The following is a 17,754-nucleotide window of genomic DNA, read 5'->3' as shown; positions in this document are numbered from 1 at the left end:
GTACTTAATGTACCGTACTGTACATTTAATCATACTGTACTCACCTAGTGTTGACATCGATGGAGAGTAGAGCTGCTCACCATGCAGTTGATACTGGTGGTCTAGTGGCGACTGGCTCCCACAAAGCTTATTCCAGCTCCACCACCTCAGGCTCTATCTCAGCCATGGATGCTGGAGTAGACACTGGAGATGGACTGGCAGGGGGTAAGAGGTGCAGATCCAGTGAGGCCTTTGATTGGGTGAGACCTATGGTGGAGATATCACTCTTGAAGGGGCTGGAGAGTGAGATAGTGGTGCCATAGCAGAGGTGCCTGGCCGAGGTGAAGAAGTGGCCGTAGTGGTGCCCAACTGGGATGAATGAGGCCAACGTGAGGAGGTAAAGGGATAGGGTGACAGATGCCAATACGAGGAGGTCGAAGGCTGGGATGACAGAGGACGATGTGGCGATGGAGTGGCAAGTGTCACCGGGCAGAAGAAGGATATGATGGAGGACTGCTTGGTGATCTCTCTTGACTACAGTTTAATAACATTCTCATGACCTGCTCACAGGTAGGTGGCCATGGCATTAGTAAATGTGGCCTGCCGATTTGGGTACTTGCAGTAGTTGAGTAGGACGTCCACCGCATCACGGACTTGCTGGTGCCTTGGGATATCAACCACTTCGTTGTCCTCCCTTGCAGTCACGGGCTCCACGATTTCCTGGTTGGACATAGTCTGGTACCAGGGGTCTCCCTCATCCATTTCCAGCCAACCTTGAATGGTGTCCTCAGTTACCTTTCCTCCTGCTGCTTCCATCTGTTGGACAAAGTCCTGAGCTTCGAAGTTGGTAATGTCAACAATGGTCACTTCACCTTTGAGGAGTTTGTTCCAACTGTGCTCAAGCCTGAGCGCAGTGAGTTCCCTCCAAGCCTGCACCCAGTTATAGATCACAGACTTGAGGGAATACTGCTTGTGACCAAGGTCCTCTCTCCCCAACTGTCCTCGCCTTGTGGTGCCTCCTCCTCGTCCTCAAGCACAATCATCACATCTTCTATAAACGTCTTCCAGTACAGCTGCTTTGTTGCTGCAATAATACACCGGTTCATCGGTTGCAAGATGGAGGTTGAATTAGGGGCCAAGAACATGACCCTAATATGACCTCCATCTCCAACCAACTTTTTCTCAGAAGGATGAGCAGGAGCACTGTCAAGAAAGAGCAAAGCTTTTACTTGGCCGCAGGCAAGGCCAAGACTCTCCGTTTGGTAACGGTTAGTCTCCTTCACTGCACGTTTATAGAACTACTCTTTGAAGATCTTGGCTGTGAAGCAAGCCTTCAGCGACTGGAAATAAATCACTGGGAGACTATCCATCAACCCCCAGAGACAACGTGGCTGTTTTGCACGCCCCACTTTAACAGGTTTCAGATAATGGAAACCTGTTACACTGGCACAACACAAAGCAGACGCATGCAATTTTCTCGCCTTACAACCAGGTAACGACTTCTCCTTCTTCTCAGCCAAGATGTTAGTCGAGACAGGCCAGAAGAAGAGACCAGCTTCATCATCGTCATCATTATCATCATCCGGACCTCCTTTTCCACCCCAGGGCAGGGTAAGGAGTAGCAACGTCCAGACAGACCAAGTTTGCCCACTCCAATGGACCACGCTTCCATTCACTCATCATTCAAGCCCCGGGAATCCTGACTCTATTTGGTATGCCAAAAACTTTCACCACATTCTGTAGTTTCACATAAATGTATCTGATCGTCATCCAGTTTCATTAGCGTTATAAACCTGATTGAGACAGAAACCTTCATGAGTCAGATTTTTAAGCTTTGTGCAAAACTCATTTATTCCTTTGGTGTCTGCATCCAAACCTTCACTGTAAGTACTCTTGTTAGAGAGCCCATGTCGAAGTATGAACCACGTCAGTCAACATTCAGATGCCTTGAAATCCGCAATACCAAGTTGCTCAGCGAACTTGGTGGCTGCAGCCTTCAGCTCGACGGAACGCATGATCACGCCACTGGCACGTTGTTGTCTGAACCATTTCAGGCAGGCCTAGTTGAGCTCACCAAAGCGTGGCTTGGCCATCATATTGCTCTCCTTCCGTCAAACAATCATGCCAAGTTCACCCTGGAAGAACATCTTGATGGGGTCCTTGTTCTTCTGTAAATCCTGCACCGTGGTAAGGGACATGTCACCACTTTATCAGCCCTATGATGATCCAGCTTTGCTGAATCTTCTTGATTATCTCCATCTTCTCCATGGAGAAAATGACACAATGCCTCTTAGCAGTGGTGGAGGAACCATTGAGACAACAACCAGGACCATGCACAGAGCCAGCAGACCTGAAGCAGCCAGGGCACTGCCACAAGAGCTGCAAACTCATCCGTCATGCGAAACTAAGGTAAGTAGTCAGAGCACTAGAGCAAGGAGCACTGAGGAGCCACAAGATTTGTCATTGCACTACAGGAACAAGTGTGGCACGTGTGGCCACAGGCAAAGTCAGAGCACTGGGGATAGGCACCAATTAATTTCAGACTTTCAGTATATACTCGCAAAATCACTGTAGAGCACTAGGGTACAGAGCACTGAGAGGGCACAAGCTTAGTCACAGCACTACAGCAAAGAGCGAGGCATGGGAGGCCACACACCAAATTGCAGCACTAGCGTTTTACCGCCACGTGGGTTACGAGAGCAGTGCGTACAGATACGTCTTTACTAAACTAGATCCACAGGTGAGAATAAAAGAGCAACACGTTCCATCCCATACGTTGATTGGGTCCTGCATCTGAGCTAGATGATGTGCCTTGCTGCCAGATATTGCATAAGACCGACGATTGCTTCACATTTCGGTGTCAAATATTGCCAAATTCCACCGGATATTGCTTTAATAGAGCCGAGCAAAAAGTGCAGGATATTGCGACGACAGATAGTTGAGAGTTTACTGAATGTCTCAGTACCCCCAGGGGATATCTTAATGGGTTCTTGGGGTATCCAGAAAGGCATCCCGAAAAAAAAAAACATTGTAACCATACAAAATAATTTGTGTATGAATGTTATTTTTCTTAATATAAAAATAAAAGTACCTGTTAAGCAGCATAGTCTGGGCTCCAACTTCTTGGATCCAGATACAGTGCAGCCTTGGGTTCTTTGTTCTCGACCAGGTCAGAGTACACAGACAAGGAAGGGAAGTCCAAACATCAGTTTATCAAAGGCACAAGTATGTATTAACAATAACAAATTACACACTACAATCCGTGACCAAACCTAAACGATACAGAATATTAATATGACAGAAGAATATACCTTACTCTGAATATCTCCGCCTAGTTCATATAGGGTTTTGACCAACACACAGAGATATATGTCTCTATTTGTACAGAATAAATGCCGTCTGCGACAGAGCAAGCTGCCACCAAACCCCCCAGGAGGACACGAAGGGCTACACGGCGCGTGGACCGCGCCCAGGCAATATGGTCATAAGTTCACCAGGGCCGCGCACCCATATTCCCCAAAACTCGCTTGCTGCCACCACCTTAGTCAAAGTACACTACCTTCCAGGCTAGCTGACCACCGACAGGATCGGGGTGGAACTGGCCTAGCAGTTCAGAGCAGCACCCCAGCCACGGCCTGTAGCCGGGCACCTGAGACAGCCTGTAGCCACTCAGAGAATAAAGAGACGGCCTTTAGCTGCTCACCAAAAAGGGCCACGACCTGTAGCTGGACACCAGAGATGGCCTGTAGCCGCTCACCAAAAAGGGCCACGGCCTGTAGCCAGGCACCAGAGACGGCCTGTAGCTGCTCACAAAAAAGGCCGTGGCCTGTAGCCGGGCCACTAATTAGGAGACAGCCTGTAACCGCTCTGACCAGTGCCGCTCACACCCCATACAGAAACCAGCGACGGCCTGTAGCTGCGTTGGGGAGAGACCGGTACGTCCTCTCTCCTTCTGTAGCTGCCTCGGAGGGCACAACACCGGTGACGGCCTGTAGCCACACCCATAGGGAGGAGATGGCCTGTATCCACCCCTTTCCTGCACGTCACCCTCCTTGCAGGACTTCGGTGATGGCCTGTAGCCGCGCTGACAGGCAAGTGACAGCCAGTAGCTGCACTTCACCTGCGTTCCCGTCAGGGAGTTGGGCCCCGGCGATGGCCTGTAGCCTCGTCGACAGAGAAGGGACGGCCTGTAGCCACCCTCTATCTGTTGTCCAAGGGAACCCAGAGATGGCCGATAGCCGCACCAGGGAGAGATGCCAAAGTCTCTCACCCCCTGTGACTCCACAACGAGACAGTAAGCTGTGCTCAGTCCTGGCCTCTGACAGAAGCACAGATTACCCTCCTGTCCACCCAGACCGAGGCAACCATCAGGAGGAGGACCACTGCCTTGAGGATTAGTGGAGAGACCTCTTACTGTCCCTGGGGTTGTTCTCCCTCCATCCGGAGGAAGAGGACACCAACCTGACAGACTCCAGCAGGGAATGATGCTGCAGCCCAGCCCTGACGGCAGTGCCCCCAGCAGAAGACCACAGCCGGCGCCCCTCCGAGGACGTCCCCCAGACCCCCGGGCAGGCCCACTCCCCACCCCAATGAAGGCGACATTCATCCTCCACCAAGCGCCTGAGTGAGCGCCTCCAGTGCCTGTTTAGCCCCAGGTTCGAGAGCCAGAACCCCAGTCCTCAGCCCTGACGATGAGGGACCCTTTGCCACACACAGCCCGAGCCCCAGCAGAGAGACGACGCCCCTGAGAGTAGTCCTGTGGCTGCGGGACGAAGGGACTCCCAAAGGGCCTCTGCCTACCCCAGGCCGAGAGTTGTAAGCCCTGGACCTCCCCTTCCTCCAGTGAAACAATGTGGACCTAAAGACAGTGAATTTACAGTGAACAGCGAGACCGGCACTTAAAGCATGAGAGTGAGCTTACCATTAACCAGTGTACAGTGAGGCCCAGAAAAGACTGAGACCAGTGAGTGTAAAAGAAGTCGCCCTAGTAAAATCAAGCTACAAGTATACAGTGAGGCCAAGTAAGAACGTAAAATCCTAAGTACAAAAGTCTATCTGTCTATCTATTGCCAGACGCCTCAATCCCGTTTGGGGTGGCCACAAACAAATCGCCTCCAAGACGCCCTGTCCCCCGCCATTTCACTGCCCTGCTCCCAACTCACACCCCCCTCTCTCATATACCTCTCCACCCCATCCCTCCATCTCATCCTCTGAATATTGCAAACAGTGACCCTCCATCTCATCCTCTGAATATTGCAAACAGTGACACCCCGCTCACTCCCTGTAACGGCGCCTGTAAAATAGTGCTATCAGTATCTTCCCTCCCTTGTGCAGGATCAGTAACACCCCTTCCCTTCCCCTGTGCTCAGGCTATAAACTTTAGTGACAGAACGCCTCACGACAGTGTCTCCTCACCATGGACGGCGTAATAGTGCCTTGGCCCTCCTGAACCAGACTTAAGGTGCCGTCACACTGGGACAAAAGTGGCTAACATGCCGTCAGGGGCTGGCTGTGGCCACCTATGTCGGGAGGGGTCCTGCGGTTGAGGTGTTCCGTCTGCTCCAGGGACTGCAGCCTTGCCTGGGGGAGGAGGCCGTCAGGGGTGGTCTGCGGCCACTCTCTCTGGGGGACTCCGGCAGCGCCCATCAGTGGGGAGGGTGGAGTTGCAGCGACAGGACACCTGGCCTCAGGATCATCTCACCCTGGCTGGCTGGTGGGGTACCTGCGGGGGAGCAGTTCCCACTCTCCGGGGGAGAGGGGCACCTCGCTCTGCCACAGGAGGGGCGGGCTGAGCAAGGGGCGTCACCCTCGGTAGGAAATCCGAGGGTCACGGGGGGGAAGTGACCGGTGGTCTGCTCCCCGGCTTGGAGGACCTGATGGTCCCTGCCAGAACTCCGGACCGGGGTGCAAGAGGGAGACCTGATGGGTGCTCCTTCAGCCAGACAGACCCAGTGGGCACTGCCCAAGTTCCTACTCGGGACAGAGGTGGGAGGAGGTCCTGGGTATGCTCCTTCAGGTGCCACTGAACCTGGGGACAGCAGGAAGGGGAGGCCCGGTGGGCTCTCCTGGCTACTGCCACAGCTCCAATAGAGTCTGTCCTTCTGCCGTCGGGACTGGGGCACCTGTACCAGGGACGACGGGAGGGGGAGGCCCAGTGGGCTCTCCTGGCGAATGCCGCAGCCCAGGTGGAATCTGTCCTCCTGCCATTGTGGCTGGGGCAGCTTGGGAGACAACTGGTGGCCTGCGTAGGTAGCTCTGGTGGAGTCTACCCCTGGGCCTGCCTCCCTCCTGGGGAGATCCAGCTAAGGTCGTCTGTGAGACGTGCCGACGTGCTGGCTCCCAAAGGCAGGTGGCAGAGGGTGGAGAACTGGTGGTCACTCCACCCACAGTAGATCTGGTGGATGCTACTGTGCCGCTGATCCCCTAGGGTATAGCAAGACTAGAGGCTCCAGTGGAATTCTCTCCTCTTGTGAAGGCCGATCCGGTGGATACGGCATCCGAGGGCTTGCTTGGGACTTGAGGGTTGTAAGTCCCACCCCGATTCTGGTGAGTGCTTCCTCTGCCGCAGTGTAATGCACTCAAACTGCATATGGCCAGGTGGTGCAGCTGCAGGGAAGAGGGGTGTCTGGTCCCGGAGGAGATGGGTTGTTCCCGCCCAAAAGGCTCGGGAGGTGAAAAAGCCTCCCCATCGTCTCCTTGTGGGGTGGGGGTCACCTCCCTGTACCCTCTTCCTGGGGTGGTGGTGTCTGGCTCACTCCGCCATGCAGGTATTTCAGTATCCATGGAATTCATCTTTGTTCATCATCATTCTCTTTTTACAGGAAATTGAAACTGAAAGTAACAATATTAGAGGGGAGGTATCAGGTTGACTTTGAGTTTAGCCTGGGGGTATGGGGTACGTGGTAAAAAAAAATTAAAAAACCACCAGAGTCTACATTAAGTGACAAGCTTAATGGTGCCTGTAACCCAGACAATCATTTACAATGTCAGTTGGAAACAATATATCCAGATAAAGAGGTGATGTGGTCAACTATGGTTCCCTTGTTAAGTGGGTGGAGACACAAGTGCAGCATCCAATCATCCATCTGGTAACCAAACCTCCACACTCTTTCCCCATGCCACACTGTGACAAGGCTATGTATACCTTAGTTCACTGCATGGGACAGCCCTGCAAGAGTGATTGCTTGCCTGCAGTTGATGGGTCTGCTCAGCCGGGCAGACTGTGGTTACTCTAAAACAACAGCAAAGTAAATGATTGATACTGAATGGTATCTTTCTGTAGTGGTAGGTGGTGCTACTCACCATCCACTCACTCAATGTAGTGCTGCGTTCGGGTGTCTGCCCTTTCCTCTCCTCCCTCCTTTCCTTCCTTCCTCTTTGTCTTTCTTAACTTCATTCTTACCTCATCCTTCTGTCTGTGGGTAACTTTACACTCTCTCTTTTGTCTTTCCTTCATTCTTTCCTGTTCCTTCTGCCTATGGGTGACTCAACACTGAGTCGCAAACCGAATGGTTTCCTGTACACCAAGAAACCATGTACTACGATGGGTGGTAACCATATAACCAAATTATGGCACCTGGTGCTTTAGTGGGTAATTGCAGCGCTCCAATCGGATTGAGCCGGAGAAGGTTTATATCGAAGGGATGGTTGGGGTTTTTTGCTCGCGTAATGCCGCTCAGGGATGAGTGAGGCTGGTCACTCTCATCTTAAATGTCAGGACAAAGCTGCCTAGCCTCGGGCTCCTACGCTCTTCATGGGGCAATGTAGGATTGGATGATGGATTGATGGATATAACTTTCTTTGCCAGCAATAAATAAAACACTATTTTTAAGTAATATATTTTATTTCATGAGTAGACAGAGACCTCCAATGATCTCAATATGTGGTGACAGTATAAATCACACTTGGCGGGAGAGATTGTAAGAGTAGTATACAAACATGATGGTCATTACTCAGAGAAGAGATCAGACAAAGGAATGTGGAACGATGAAGAAAATGTCTGAAAGGAAATACAATCATAATTATCCAGAATGACAAACTGACTAAGGTAATACATACACAATATTAGGAAATATATTTCACAAAACTAAATGGGATCTCAAAATAATGTGATATATAATGAACACGACGAAAAATGAAGCAATGAAATATGAAGACAAAGGAACATAAACAGACACAATGAAGAGATGGATGCCATTACAATGAAAAATTACTGAAGGAAGAATGGGGAAGGATGTGATGGAGGGGATGCAGAAGTAAAGGATAATGGCAGTTAAGTAATGATGACATATGAGGAAAAGACATTTCAGAGTTTTGGAGCAATAAGAAAGTATGAGTATGGGGTGAGACAGAGATATTGCTATAAAAAACCTGACTCCTTCAATATATTACAAGTATACTCCAGCGGACATCATATTGTATTGCCACCCCATTTCAGTGTACTCAGTTATAATATCCACAAGATACTTTCCTCTGCTTTACCAATTCTCAGATAAAGAATTACAAAATGAAAATATCTTCATTTTAACTATATGATTAGGTAGATAAAGATGATGACAAACTCAACTAAGTTTAGAGGAGGAATAGGAAGATTTTTAAGTCCACAAAAACTTCAAACATATCTCCTTTAATGACCAAGATAATGTAAGAATAAAATATATATACAATTCATGCACATCTTTTCAAGATCCTACTTACAGTCTTATACTGATATATATATACTATATTAATCAGATGTAAAGTACATAAAAATAGAAAAAGCACATAGTAAATACCTCAGTGTACAAAGCAACGTAATTTCACCTGTCCACACACATACTACCGTACTGCTGTCTGTATAATGCAGAGGAAGAAAAAAAAAAAATCATGCACACTATCTACAGTACAAAAAATAATTTCCATACAACTCTTTCCCAAGCAATCTACAGTACTGCATTAGAAAATTTATGTGACAATCAAAAATAACATTTTAGAAACAGCAAGTCAAATATGATCCATATCAAAGTGAATCACAAAAATCTACAGCCAACCATTCCATAATGTATATGTAACTTGTCAAAATTTAAAACTACTGGCCACATATTGATTATAAAATTTTCACACTGGCATCACCTTTTGGCAGATACACCAATATCCAGATACAGGAATGCCACCTCCCGATCCATTCATGAATACTTACACAGAAGCTAAACTGGAAAATTAAAAATGACATACAAGTCTGACAGGCCATGACAAGGAATGCAGAATGGGACATCAATACAGGACATCAAGCTGAAATAAAATAATGGCAGCAGTTCTGTGCATGGTTAACAAAGCACATCAATACCAATATGCAGCACTGAAAAAACTTAATCATGAACGCAATTAATCATGTAAAGCAAAGACACTTACTGTGCATGATGGAGGGGTGACTGCCTCCATACATAAAAACACGGCCTAAGCAGCACATACTGACTTAGGTCAATCTCTCTCCCTTGTTAAACTACATACAACACTGTTTCCATCTGATTATGAAATCATAGTGAAGTGAAATGCTTGATTTGGGACAGAAGCTGGTTCCACATTTTTTTTTTTTTTTTCTTCTAAATTAATATAATGCACTATCTCCATCATGCCCTGGGGTGATGGCACTTCTCTTGATGCAGTTATACTCACTGGTATTTTGGTTAAAATGTGAAGCAGCAGACTAAAGTCATAACACAGAAGTCAGCCCAGGTCCAGGTTAGATATACACAAGCAGAATGGCTGGTAGTGAATGATGGCTTGAATTTTCATGCAGTTTCACGTGAAAATTAACATGAAACGACTACTGTATTTTATTTATGTCTTCAAGTACAGGTATCTTTAGACCAATGGTCAACCAGTCTGCCTGCTGATGAGACTAACAAACCTGACCAACTGTGTAACTTCCTGCACTTTAGCTATTACACCCTAAATGGCCTCAGACGTCGAGTGATGCCATACAGTATGGGTGCCATAAGCATTTACACAATCTATAAAAAAATGCAATTATGGGAAGGGAATAAAGGTCAGTGACACGTTTATATGAACTTTCTTTACTATCCCAAGCACTCAGAAAGTCAGTTCATCTTACATGTTATTGCCCATTGGTTTACACATTATTGGCGAGTACAGTAAACTCTCAATTATCCGTCATACAGTATCCAGAACAACAAAATATCCAGTGTAGCTATCTTGGCTCTATTAAAGCAATATTTGGTGATTTTTATGCAACATTTGGCACTGAAACTGAAACAGGACTTAGCTGGTGATCCAATTCAATATCCAGCATTGAGGAGTCTCAACTTGCTCATAAGCGGTAGCCAACCAGCACCAGGGGAAATCCCAAAACTCGGAAGCCAATGAAACCGCCCACTATGCACCAGCCAATCAGAATCTGTCATGGGCATGTCTTATCCAATGCACCAAGAATAACGCCATGCTCTCATTCTCACCCGTGGATGTTGTAAAGTCAAGACGTGCCTGTGTGCTCCCACTCTTCTGGCCACGCAGTCGCCAAACCCTGGTGCTCTAACTAACTCTGTGGCATCCAATGTTCAAGCAACAGTGCTATATTGTAATGCAAAGCTAATGGCCTGTCAGTGTTCACGTCCTAGTACTCTATTGTGACTTAAACTACCTCTGTGCTATGTACTATACTGTACTGTACCGTTTACAAGTGCAAACCCCCCAGTGCTGTTTCTCCCCATTGATGTGAACATTTGGTGAGCACATACAATAGTACACTATATACAGTACTGTATTACTGTGCTGTATCATTATTGTAATATTATTATATGCTTAGTTTTCATCTTTTACTAATGGTAAAGTTTTTACGACAGAGGGTCGAGACGGACTGAATCACAGTATCCGGTTCAAAGCCGAATGGTGCGTATCCGGCATTTCACTTTCACCAATGAAGGGCTTGACTGAATTACAACTGATAATACAGAGTTTACTGTACTGTGAGTAGTCATTTGATGACATTTTCCACAAATCATAGCGAATCACAGGACGGGTTTAGGAAGCTAACATGCACACTGACATGTGCGCCAAACAATTTTCTTCATGAAAAAAAAGAAAAAAAAGAAAAAAAAAAAGAAAAAAGAAAAAATGGTCCCATAGCCAGCCTGTGGTGCATAAAAATGTATTACCTCACAGCCACTGAGGGGTTAAAATAATCAAATTACTTTTCCACTGATGACCCACTGACCTAAATTTGAGACACACTGCACTTCACTGAGAGAATAATCAAGTTCATGGTACAGAGAACATGAGAGAGAAAAGATGAAGTTAAACACTACCTTCAATATTCCATATACCAATGGGTAAAGCAATATGTGGTGATCTTTCAAGTTTAATTACAGAAGGTAAGTTTTACACATATCTCCTGAAGAGCTGGTGATGGCAATGGTACACTTGTTGCTTACTTCATAACAGAACAAATTTACTGTGAGAGACTACCATGATTTTGAAATTAAGGAAAATATCACAGTAGTGTCAGGGTTGATGAACCTACTCTGTGTGTGTGTGTGTGTGTGTGTGTGTGTGTGTGTGTGTGTGTGTGTGCGTGTGTGTGTGTGTGTGTGTGTGTGTGTGTGTGTGTGTGTGCGTGTGTGCGTGTGTGTGTGTGTGTGTGTGTGTGTGTGTGTGTGTGTGCGCGCGCACAAAATTTAACATCCATAGCTTTAACTACTTTATATACAGTACAGCAGAATTTTTTTTTATATCCAAGTCTGTACAGAACATACTGAAGCTATCACTCTAAAAAAATGAATATCAACAGTAAAATATTAGTAACTTCAACACAACAACCAAATATACTAAGATAAACTGTACTGCACTGCACCAGAACTGAACCTCTGTACTTTAAAGTACAAAATGCTAATATTTTTATCTATCTACCTGTACATACATATATAGGTTACAAATAAAAATATGTTTGTTATAGGAATGGTACCGTGAGTAGCACCATAGCCCAGCAACTTTTAGCATGGACAAGAAAGCTTACTTAATGTCATGTAGCATGTTACTTTACAAAATATAATGCAGCATATCCAGCTTAAAGATGATAATATTTCAGCCTAAAGTTCAATCTTATGTTTTGCACCCATCATTCAGTGCTGCCTACTTCTTCCATCATTTAATCATTATTTTTCTGTATCTCCCCTCTTCTCTTCCTATTTTGTTGTCTTTCCTGTCACGTTATTACTGATACTCTTTTTTTCACTCCAGGTGACTCTACAATGAAAGACAAGCCTAATGGTTTCATGTAACCCACAAAACCACTTACAATACTGGATGGTAACCATATTATCATATAACAAGATGATGTGGAGCCTATTCTGGTACCCCTGTTGACTAGGTGGAGATGCAAATGTGGCATCCATCCAGAAACCAAACCTCCACACTCATCCCCATGCCTCTCTGTGGTGTGGTGAGGTGCTGTCTGAAGCATGGGAACATCAGTTTACTACACAGGACATCAGTGCAGGGCAACTGCTTACCTTTGGCTGAATGGTTTGTTCTGCCAGTCAGACCAGGATTATTCAACAAAACAACAACTGACAAAGGCTGACACATGCATGCATGTTGGAGTCTCTCTAAACAATTCGACTACAAAAAACAATGTCAGTCAACCATTACTGTAACTAAAAATTACCCAATTTCCTATGTTCTTAACTATATTTCTAAAGGACTTTTTCTGGTGGCTGATTCCATGAGTCAGTTTTTGTGACTGGAAAATCATGCTTTCTTACATCTTTATTTTGCTTCTCTGCAGTTTCCAGCTTTGTCAGCATTGCCTTCTATTTGCAGGTGTTAAACAGATAGTCTCTCCTGACACTTTCCTCCCTTTCTGTTAGGCACTTATACAACATTATCACAACTCATTTTCTTCTTTGTTCTAGTGTGGGTAAATTCAGCCATTTTGGATTGTCTTGGTAACTGAAATGACTCAAGCAAAGCTGCTTTTTGCACTTTTTCTTCTTTTTTTACAAGGAGGTTCTATACAACTGCAGCATATTCAAATGTTGACCTAATTAAATGTTGTAATTATTTCTTATCATACCCTCAGTTACATAGTGTACCTGATCCATCCATCCATCCATCATCCAATCTTACATTGCCCCATGAGGAGCGTAGGAGCCCGGGGCTAAGCAGTTAGTCCCGGCATTTAAGATGAGAGTGACCAGCCTCACTCATCCCTGAGTGGCATTACATGAGCAATCAACCCCAACCACCCCTTGGATATAAACCTTCACCGGCTCAATCCGATTGGAGCGCAATAATTACTCACTAAACCACCAGGCGCCAAAATTTGGTTATACGGTTACCACCCAGCATAGTAAATGGTTTCCTGGTGTACAGTACATACCTGATACCGAAATTTAATGTCACAATGGGCAAATGTATATACAAATAATTATCATATTTTTCATATACTGTATATGGTCTTCAGGTGATAATTTTCAGCTAACAATTATTCTACTTTTTCTTTTCCTCATTTTTATTGATTACTTTATCATCATCATCATCATAATCATCATCATTATCCGGACCTCCCTTCCCACCCTAGGGCAGGGTGAGGAGTAGCAATGCCCAATTCAAAGGGCCATGTTTCCATTCACTCATCATTCAAGTCCACGGAATCCTGGCTCCATTGGATAGGGCCAAAAAATTTCACCACGTTCAGTAGCTTCACATATACTCCTTTCTCCTGGTTTATATTATTCCCATTTCGAACTTTTTCCATTTTTTGTTCCATTCACATAGCTTTATAATATCCGCCTGGGGTTCCTTGCTGGAAGCATTATTTTTAATAGGTCTAAGATTTTTGCAACATCTCCAAACAAATTTAAACAGTTGTCTGTATTAATGTCTTCTATCACATCAATTATAAATAGTGTATTAGAAACAGGTAGGTATGTGGGGGCGCTCACCATCCACTCATTCGATGTTGTGCTGCTCTTGGGTATCTGCCCTTTCCTCTCCTCCCTCCATTCCTTCCTTCCTCTTCTGTCTTTCTTTACTTCATTCTTCCATGTCCTTCTGCCTATGGGTGACTTAAACCTCTCTCTTTTGTCTTTCTTTCCTTCATTCTTTCCTCTTCCTTCTGCCTGTGGGTGACTCAACACTTGAGTGACAAGCCAAGTTTCCTGTACACCAGGAAACCATTTATTATGCTGGGTGGTAACCATATAATCAAATTATGGCGCCTGATGGTTTGGTGGGTAAATACGGTGCTCCAATCAGATTGAGCCAGTGAAGGTTTCTATCCAAGGAATGGTTGGGGTTATTGCTCACATAATACTACTCAGGGATGAGTGAGGCTGGTCACTCTCATCTTAAATGTCAGGACCAACTTGCCTAGCCCCGGTCCTACACTCCTCATGAGGTGACACAGGATTGAATGATGGATGGATGGATGGAAAAACACTCCATTCATTTCAGTATGGTTTCTTTAGTGGCTCTGTTTTCCAGTTGCTAATTGTTTGATGGGTTACCTCATCAAAACGTTTTTTATGTCCAGATTTAGTGGGTAATTACTGCTCTCCAATCGGATTGAGCTGGTGAAGGTTTATATCCAAGGAGTGGTTGGGGTTGATTGCTCATGTAATGCCACTCAGGGATGAGTGAGGTTGGTCACTCTCATCTTAAATGTCGGGACCAACTGCCTGGCCCCAGTCTCTGCTCCTCATGGGGCAACGTAGGATTGGATGATGGATGGAAGGATGGATAATAAATCTAGCCATCTATTTCCTGCACAATTTCCATCTCATTATCACAAAAGATTGATGACATAATTTCCAGGCTCCAAAGCCAAACTGTGTATTGGACAAACTAATTTATGTTTGTTATGATTAACAGTTTTTTTTTTTTTCCATACTAATTTTTTTCTTGCACACCATACCTGTAATGGAAGAGGATATTTGTAGGCTCAAACATACAGAAATGACAATGATCAGGTGGATGTGCATAGCATCCTTGAATGTGAGGCCCTGGGATGGCTAGGTTTATGATGGAAGAGTTAAGAGGAAGGATGGATCTGGGGTGTACTGGTGTTGTGATGAGGAGACGAAGATTGAGATGGTCTGGGCATGTGGAGAGGATTGGGGATGACTATGGATACAGAAGGTGAGAAGTATGAACGCTGGGGGTGGGGCTGCGAGAAGCAGACCAAACAGGACCTGGGACAAGGTCATAAAGTGTGACCTCAGGGATAAGGGATCGAAAAGGGAGGCTGCCAGATACTGAGCAGCATAGAAAGCTGCCACTAGGTGACCAAGGCCGACACATGCAAGCATGTTAGAGCCTTTAAAAACAAAATGAAATTAAACCTGTACATTAGTGGGCTATCTGTTTTCTTTTCAGAACAGTGGACCAATAATGGCCCTTTCCTTTTCTTTTTTACTAACTTAACCCTTTGAGATTCTGATGACGTGATTTTGCGTCATCACAAATCCAACCATTGAGATTCTGATGACTCAAATTCAAGTCATACAAATATATACATATTTATTTTTGCATGTTTTCCATCTCCTACCTGGCCTTGTTCCACATACACACTCCTGTTTATCCTTTTCCAACTATTTGTTTTTACAGTGACGAGTACATCAGATAGATATGCATAATAAATAGGTTTTTACTATGAATAATATCAGCATAACTAGCATGGATATTTGCCAGCATGACAGCGAGAGCTTTCGCTTTTCTCTGTGAAAACTAACATAAATTGCCATAACCTACATATCAACAGAAATGGAATTTACTGTAGGCTGACATGGTTCTATCAAATTTCACGTAACTTTAATACTTTTTTTTTTTACAAATATTTTTCTATGGAAGGGCCTGCAATTTTTCCTTTTTGGCCAACTTCTACTCGTCCTATTGGCCCTTAGTTATCGTTTTTACCTTTTTCAGCCATACCACAATAAAGAACAACTATTCAGCTTTAAAACGATACCATATTCAATAGTCTACCATAAAAAGTTAGTGTACAGTGACCGGTTAAGTACATATATCGCTGCGTGACAGTGAGCTCTATGTGCGCCCGGCTGAATCTGGCACAGACACTATCGGCGAAGGACTGAAAATCTCAAAGGGTTAACTTCTCTCTATCTATCTATAGCCCGACGCCCTAATACCGAAAAGGGTGGCCACAGACAAAACGCCTCCAAGTCGCTCTGTCACCCACCATTTGATACCCTTCCCCCAACTCACTCCCCCTCCCTCATATACCTCTCAACTCCATCCCTCCACCTCATCCTCGGTCTACCCCTCCCTCTCCCTCCCTCCACCTCACCTACATACACCCTCTTAGTCAGTCTTTCATTCTCCATTCTCTCCACATGTCCAAACCACCTCAGTGTATTTCTCCTAATCTTCTCAACCACATCCACATCCACCCCACAACGTTCCTTCACTTCATTCGTCATTGTGTCCCTCCATGTCACTCCACATGCTCCTCTCAAGTAACTCATTTCCACTGCTCTCACTCTTGACTTGTTCCCCTCTTGCAAGGTCCACGCCTCGCTTCCATACGTCAGGGTAGGGACCACAATACTATCGTGCAGTGACTTCTTAACTTCCATACTCACCTCCCTATTTCTCATCACTGCTTTCAGTGTACCAACAACCTTCCTTCCCTGCTGTACCCTTTCATGCAATTCATCCCCCAAAGTTCCATCCTTACTCATCACACTACCCAAGTACTTGAATGCACTCACATTCTCCATATCCTCACCATCCAACCTCACTGTACATTCTGTGACTTCATTCCTCTCAAACATCATAACTTTACTTTTGTTTATATTAACTTTCAAATTCCTCCTCCTACACACTGTCCCAAATTCATTCACCACACCTTGCAACTCCCATTCATCTTCACTCAACAATACTGTATCATCAGCAAACAGCAACACCGGAATCTTCCAAATCTCACCCTCATTCATTAGAGCCACCACCACATCCACTGCCCTACCTTGCACCTCCTTTACAACCCCATCCATGTATATATTAAACAGCCATGGAGACATCACACAATCCTGTTTCAGTCCCACATTGAGATCAAAGAACTCACTCAGCTCACCATCCACTCGCACCATAGCCCTAGCTGCTTCGTACATACTCTTCACAGCATTCAACAATTTCCCCTCCACTCCATATATTCTTAATACCTTCCACATACCTTGCCTATCTATTCTGTCATAAGCTTTCTCTAAGTCCATGAAGGTAGCATACACTTTCTTTCCCTTCTCTAGATACTTCTCCACTAAACATCTTAGAACAAATATATGATCTACACACCCTTTTCCCTTCCTATGATCTACACACCCTTTTCCCTTCCTTAATCCCCCTTGTTCTTCTCCAACTAGCTCCTCTGTCATATGCCTAACCCTATCAATGAGTATTCTACCATATATTTTTCCAGTCACACTAAGAAGGCAAATACCTCTATGGTTACCACATACTTCTCTCTCCCCTTTTCCTTTGTATAAAGGAACAATTATACCTGATTTCCAGTCCTCTGAAACCCTTCCCTCTTCCCAAGCCAATCTACACAACTTCCATATCCACTCCACAACAATCTCACCTCCATAACTCAGCATTTCACCATACTTTCCATCAATTCCTGGGGCCTTTCCTATCTTGATCTTCTTCATTGTTTCCTCTACTTCTGCTCTACTGATTTCCTCCTCCCTCCACTCATCTCTTCTTCTCCCAGCCATTCCCCAACTTGATTCAACAAATCCATGAATGTCATATTGCCATGGC

The sequence above is a fragment of the Coenobita brevimanus genome, chromosome 101 (genome assembly GCF_032717465.1).
Source record: "Coenobita brevimanus isolate Jiangsu-jjx chromosome 101, ASM3271746v2, whole genome shotgun sequence".
NCBI lineage: Eukaryota > Metazoa > Arthropoda > Malacostraca > Decapoda > Coenobitidae > Coenobita > Coenobita brevimanus.
Note: the sequence above shows the minus strand (reverse complement) of the source record.